The following is a 7445-nucleotide window of genomic DNA, read 5'->3' as shown; positions in this document are numbered from 1 at the left end:
AAAGTTGGGTTGGGTTGTGTTCTTATGCAACTCGGAAAGCTGATAGCATATGCTTCCCGACAACTAAAGGAGTATGAGAAGAACTACCCCACTCATGACTTGGAACTAGCCGCAGTCATTTTTGCCCTTAAGATTTGGCGACATTGCTTGTATGGGGAGAAGTGCGAGATATACAGTGATCACAAAAGCCTTAAGTACTTTTTCACCCAGAAGGATTTGAACATGAGGCAGAGGAGATGGCTTGAGCTCATGAAGGATTATGACTGTGACATTCAATATCATCCTGGCAGGGCTAATGTAGTGGCAGATGCGTTGAGTCGGAAGGCACAGACTGTGTCACTCTCATACTTAGCAGTCAGCCCACCACTTGTATAAGAGGCGACGCTAATGGATGAAGCTCTCTTATATGAAGGAGCAACCTTAGAGTTTGAACGTCAACCAGAAAACCTTAAATGGTTGACTGTATCCATGGTGGCTCTACAGGTGCATCCGACTATTAGGAAAGAGGTAATAATGAAACAACCTTTGGATCCTGAATTACAGCGGATCAAAGTTATCGTTCAAGATCAAACAATGAACGACCCAGATTTTGTTTTAGCCAGTGATGGGGCATTGATGTTTCGAGGCAGATTGTGTGTACCCGATGATTTGGATATACAAGACAAGATAGTGCGAGAAGCACATAGCTCCGAGTACTCACTCCACCCAGGAAGTACAAAGATATATAAAGACCTCAAACAAAATTACTGGTGGCCAAGCATGAAAGTCACAATAGCTCTATATGTAGCAACTTGTCTTACATGCCAGAAAGTAAAAGCTAAGAGGCATCGACCTTATGGTACTCTTCAGCCACTCCCAGTACCAGACTGGAAGTGGGATAGGATTACAATGGACTTCGTCACTGGACTACTATGTACACCTAAGGGGATGGATGCGATATGGGTGATCGTTGATCGGCTTACTAAGACTACTCATTTCATTCCCATCAAGACCAAGTTCTCTATGGCCAAATTAGCACAACTTTATATGGATAACATAGTGCACTTGCATGGAGTGCTAGTGAGCATTATATCAGACAGAGACCCAAGATTCACTTCCAGATTTTGGAAAAGCTTCCAGCATGCCTTAGGATCATAATTGAATTTGAGTACTGCTTTTCACCCACAGACTGATGGTCAGTCGGAGCAAACCATACAAATATTAGAGCTCAAGGCATGTGCAATGGAAATGTGTGGTAGTTGGGAAGAATATATACCCCTTATGGAGTTTGCCTATAACAACAGTTACCAAGCTACAATTGGGATGGTTCCGTATGAGACATTATATGGTAGGAGGTGTATAACTCCTTTGTATTGGGATGAGGTAGGCGAACGCCGAATGTTAGGACCTGAAATGATACAGATGACTTGTGACAAGGTCAATGTTATTCAAGAACGGATTAAAGCAGCTCAGTCTTATCAAAAGAGCTATGCAGACAACCGCAGAAAAGACATTGAATTTCATCCAGGAGAAAAGGTGTTTCTCAAGATCTCTCCTACTAAGGGGTTGCAAAGATTTCACAGAAGGGGGAAGTTGAGCCCAAGATACATTGGCCCATTTGAGATATTAGCCTGGGTTGGCTCAGTAGCCTACATGCTTGCTCTGCCATCTTCACTCGGGGATGTTCATAACGTATTTCATGTATCCATGCTGAAGCGATACGTTCATGATCCATCTCATGTATTACCCGTGGAACCAGAATATCTAGAAGCTGATATGACCTATACAGAGCAGCCAGCTGAAATTTTGGACCGAAAGGTGAAAACCCTTCGCAACCGCTCCATTTCCTACGTAAAGGTGCGATGGGCAAATCATTCACTTGAAGAAGCATCTTGGGAGAAAGAGGATGAAATCCAAGCCAAGTACCCTCATCTTTTTGAACAACCAGGTATGCCAATTTTGAGGACGAAATTTTCAGAAAGGGGGGGGGGGTAAATGTAATACCCTACTTCTTAAACCCGGTCTGATTACACGGTTGACCCGGTTTAACCATACAGGACCCGAACCGGAGAGGGTTAAGGCGGGTTCCTTATGGACTATGATGGCAAGGGTGACTTTGAACACCGGCTGGCCAGACAAGTCCTAGTCAGTGCCAGAGGAGATGGGTGTACCCAAGCCGTGTACATTCACATATCATAAGGCCATGTATGGATAAAGCAGGTATGTAGCCGTATCTTAAAGCACATACGTATATTATATCTTATGCCGAGAGCGAGATTCGTACCGAGAGTCAAATTCCATCAAAATCCCACTTGGTGGCCAATTTTCAGCCCTTAGGTGAGCGGTCACAGGTGGGCGCATCCGCCCACCTGAGTGACCCACCCATGTGTCACTAATGATTTTAAGAAAGTATAAATAGCAGGATTTGTGTTTTTTTCAATATCTCATTTATTACACTGAATGGTTGGTGGGAAGATTTAAGAGGAGTGAGAAACGAAGAGAGAAAAGAGAACGAAGAAGAAAGGGGAAGGAAGAGGAAGAAGAAATGGTTTTCAGCGGTGCCAAGGTTTGATCTTCCCATTCCGACGTCGGAAGAGTGATCTCCAACACGAGATCTACATTTAGAGGTGAGCAAAGGCTAGGTTCCTTAAACTTTCACCATACCCAAGTAAAACCCTTGATTTGGGTAGTGTTTCTTGAGGTTTTGTAAATCCTCCTTGAGATGATGAATCTAAGGTTTAATAGATGGTTTATGTATTGAGTTTGAAGGATATGAGCATTGGTGATTTGAAGTGATTTTGGGGTTTTTGAACGAGTTCTTGAGCAGAGAAGGTAAGATGGATTCCAGTCCTTAAATCTAACCTAGATCTAGGTTAGGACCATTTTATGAGACTTTGAATATGTGGAGAATGGGTTTGGAAAAGCCCCATTTGATTCCCCAAAGGTTGGGGAAGGTTTTAGGGAAAAATGGTGTTTTTCTGCGAGGACTGGTGGGCCAAGACCGATGGGCCAAATGGCCCACCTGAGGGCACCCGCTTGAGAGGGCAGGCCCTCGGGGCCAACCGGAGGGCCCAACCGGTGGGCCGATTGATGGGCCAACCTGCCCGTCGATGGGCCCTACCGGTGGGCTGACCGATGGGCAGGTTTGCCGTCGGTCATGACCGGTGGGTCAGGACCGATGGGTTGACCTACCTGCCGGTCATGATTAGTGGGTCATGACAGGTGGGCTGTCCGACCCACCCGAGAGGCTCCCAACGTGATTTTTACGTCCGAATGGACCCAAAACGGACGTACGACCTTCTTTTAGGATTCTAAACATGATTTTGTCATCAAATCTTGTTAGTTTTGACCCCAAAGTGGTGAAATACTAACCCCAGTCACTTATGATAGGTTGACCAAAACTTACGCTTCTCGCACCGGATCTCACCAGTACCAAACGTGAATCTTTGTACACTACAGGTAAGTGGGGAGAGGATGTTTGACCTTGTTTCAAGGCTTGTTTGGCATTCATTTAATTGTATCTAGACTAGCCATGTCATCATACAAATGCTATGTAGCTTAGTCATCCTCATATTTTTATGCCATGCGTGTTGTGTTTATTTTCTCAATGTCAAATGGTGATGTGCTTATGTGATGAATGTTGACATCATTGTGCATAATGCATTAATAGACTAGATACCGTAGTTGGCTTAGAAACGAGTGCATTGGTGGCTCGTGGAATGGGACGCGGAGGTACTATGCAATCGTACTATGTCATATAGGAGCATGCGGTGTAGGATTATCATCTTCCCGTGCTACGACCCTTCCCAACAGGGGTTGAGGTGTTGGGTTACCATTTGGGGGGAAGCAGTGGTCGCGGTTGTGGGGTCACTGTGGCGGTTAGACATATCCCTGGCTGGTCATTAGGACAGTCGGCAACCCCGGTGGTATATTCAAGAAGGCGAATCGTACTGCTTTTAAATTGCTGTAGTCAGCACCTTTATTTTCTGTCATTTACTTTTATGTTGAGAGCTGGTGGTCGGCATGTTTTACTTTTCCGAGTACTCACGGTGGGCCTTCTTCGACAGCCCTATGGGCATATCGTGGGATGGAGTTCGCGGCTCGTACCTGGGGTATACGCGCACTGTGGTTGTAGTAGCACTAAACCAAAGACTTAGTAATGTTGTTTAAGTGGAAGTGATTAAAAATGAATTGCATAGCATATTGTGCATATGGTTGTGTTTTTTTGTGTGGACCGCTGTGTGGTCCTTCTTTTCACTTACTGAGCTAGTGAGCTCATCCCACATGTACACCCCTTTTAGAGGATTTTGCAGGTCATCAACCTGAAGAGCAAGGGTCAGGCCCCACAGTTGAATTCCTTGAAGAGGATTGGTGGGTCCCCGAGGAATTAAAGCATGACACAGATTGCCCGTGCAAGGGCTGTGCTGTGGGATCGCAGTTTTGATACCGAGCTGAGCTTGACTCTGATTTTGATGATCCCTTTGATACCGAGCTGAGCTGTACTCTGTGATTTTGATGATCTCTTTGATACCGAGTTGAGCTGTACTCTTTGATTTTGATGATCCCTTTGATACCGAGCTGAGTTGTACTCTTTGATTTTGATGATCCCTTTGATACCGAGCTGGGCTGTACTCTTTGATTTTTGATGATCCCTTTTGTGTACTTGATATGTAAATTGTATTCTTTTTGTGTAAATATCATGCCTGCGGGCCCACATGTACTAAACTATGTATTACAATTTGGGTATCAAGTATAATGGGAATATTTACAGGTAAATTAAGTCTTCCGCTAAACTGATGAACACTTTCTTAGTTGTGTGTATGCTGTGGTTGGATACTGTATCAGATGATCCTGGAAAGTTTGGGTTAACCGGTGTTAACCCGGTCACTAGCCCGGTTCTATGTGAACGGGGTGTGACAACCGCAATGCTTTGTTTTAATTAAATAGTCGGATTCCCCTTGTCCGTATAAGTTCTGAGTCGACTATTCGACGCCCGGGGAAGGCCCCCAAGGGGGTCGTTCCCAGTCCATCCCCTGATTGACACGTGGTGTTCCGCTCTTTCCACGAAAGTAGCTTGAGCAGTCCGCTGACAATCGATGGGTTCTAGACTGGGACTCCCATACCCAACCCTCAGAGCCAATCCTTTTCCCGAGGTTGTGGTTCCATTTTGCCGACTGCCCTTGCCTACATTGTTCCATCGACCAGAAGCTATTCAACTTGGAGACCTGAATCGGTAATGAGTACGACCAGGCGTGGTCGGCACTTGGTCCTCTGGATTTTCCAGGGCCACTGGGGGTGCACTAGACACCACGAGACGTGTGGTGCTCTTCCAGCCGCTGGACCCTACCTCCAGCTGAGCCATTTCCAGGGTGGGCAGACTGTTAAATAGAAAAGATAACTCTTCCCGAGGCCCCCGCCGACGTCTCTGGACTTCCTAACATTGCCGTCAACCACCACGTCCCGGTTCAGGAATTTTAACCCGATTCCCTTTCGGAGCATGTGTGTATACACGCTCTCTGACGGGCTTCCCCTGTCCCTTTGGATCAACTAACCCATGTGCAAGTGCCGTTCATATGGAACCTTCCACCTCTTCGGCCTTTAAAGTTCTCATTTGAATATTTGCTACTACCACCAAGATCTGCACAGACAACTGCTCCGCCCGGGCTCATGCCCCAGGTTTTACGATGACTACCATGCCTCCTACTCATCAGGGCCTGGCAATTGCCCTAATGGCCGGGTATAGATTGCGCGCTTTAGCGCCATCCATTTTCGAGGCTAGTTGATTCGGTAGGTGAGTTGTTACACACTCCTTAGCGGATTTCGACTTCCATGACCACCATCCTATTGTCTTAATCGACCAACACCCTTTGTGGGTTCTAGGTTAGCGTGCAATTCGACACCGTAACCTGACTTTCGGTTCATCCCGCATCACCAATTCTGCTTACCAAAAATGGCCCACTTGAAGCTCTTGATTCCATGGTGTGGCTCAACGAAGTAGTCATGCTGTCCTGCCTATTTAAAGTTTGAGAATAGGTTAAGGACGTTGCACCCCTGATGCCTCTAATCATTGGCTTTACCCGATAGAACTCACCCGCGGGCTCTAGCTATCCTGAGGGAAACTTCGGAGGGAACCAACTACTAGATGGTTCGATTAGTCTTTCGCCCCTATTCCCAAGTTAGATAAACAATTTACACGTTCGCATCGCTGCGGGCCCCCATCGGAGTTTCCTCTTGCTTTGCCCCGCTCAGGTATAGTTCACCATCTATCAGGTCCCGACAGGTACGCTCTCACTTGAACCCTTCATAGAAGATCAAGGTCAGTCGGTGGTGCAATCCACAAGGGGATCCCACCAGTGAGCTTCCTTACAAATGCCTTACGAGTTTTACTCACCCGTTGACTCGCACACATGTCAGACTCCTTGGTCTGTGTTTCAAGACGAGTCGAATGGGGAGCCCAACACGTCAATGCTCAAAGCATGCAGTTGCCAATAGGAACGCGATCGAGGTGCACGCTGCCTACCATGATCGCGGTGACGACATCTCCTCAGGTATAACACGACAACTTGGGCTTGGGACACCACCACAATCCACATCGGTCCCTACCCTGAGTCGAGCGACGGATCGACTATTAACAGTTTTGCATCCGATCGAGACGCATTGTCGGCCCCCATCCACTTCCCTCCAACAATTTCAAGCACTCTTTGACTCTCTTTTCAAAGTCCTTTTCATCTTTCCCTTGCGGTACTTGTTCGCTATCGGTCTCTCGCCCATATTTAGGCTTGGACGGAATTTACCACCCAATTGGGGCTGCATTCCCAAACAACCCACCTCGTGGTGCGATAGGGTCTGGACACGACGGGGCTCTCACCCTCTCCAGCGCCCCCTTCCAGGGGACTTGGGCCTAATCCACCACTGAGGATGCTTCTACATACTACAATTTGAACGGCAAGCTGCCCGATTCTCAAGCTGGGCTCTTCCCAGTTTGCTTGCCAATACTAAGGGAATCCTCGTAAGTTTCTTGTCCTCCACTTATTGATATGCTTAAACTTGGCGGGTAGCCCTTCCTGACTTGGGTTCATAGTCGAAATGCCATCGTATGGCAATCAGGGTCACCAGAGCCCAATGGGAGCAGAACACGCACATGATGTCCGAACAATGGCAAAGTGGCTTGAACCACCACTCATCGTGACGCTTGCCACACAAAAGGCCCTTGACTGAGGGCCGACCGCACCTCGAACAGAGACGTGAGGGGCCAATCTTAGCTTTGCACCACCACCATAAGTGGAAAAGGAGGTGGGGCAACAAGACGCGTGACGCCCAGGCAGGCGAGCCCTTAGCCTGATGGCCTAGGGTGCAACTTGCGTTCAAAGACTGGATGGTTCACGGGATTCTTTAATTCACACCAAGTATTGCATTTCGCTATGTTCTTCATTGATGTAAGAGCCAAGATATCCGTTTCCGAGAGT

The 7445-nt window shown here is 47.1% G+C and overlaps 1 non-coding gene across 1 annotated transcript in view; it reads right to left on the bottom strand.

Annotated features, from left to right (window-relative positions):
- Positions 1-7290: 7290 nt before the first annotated feature.
- LOC122070854 overlaps positions 7291-7445 on the bottom strand; it is a 156-nt gene continuing 1 nt past the window's right edge. The window contains exon 1 of the ribosomal RNA XR_006137994.1: positions 7291-7445. This exon is cut by the window's right edge and continues 1 nt beyond it. This is a non-coding gene — a ribosomal RNA (5.8S ribosomal RNA).

This window comes from Macadamia integrifolia, unplaced genomic scaffold (assembly GCF_013358625.1).
Source record: "Macadamia integrifolia cultivar HAES 741 unplaced genomic scaffold, SCU_Mint_v3 scaffold_130A, whole genome shotgun sequence".
In the NCBI taxonomy this organism is placed as follows: Eukaryota; Viridiplantae; Streptophyta; class Magnoliopsida; order Proteales; family Proteaceae; genus Macadamia; species Macadamia integrifolia.
Note: the sequence above shows the minus strand (reverse complement) of the source record. Positions and strands in the feature narration are given on the sequence as shown.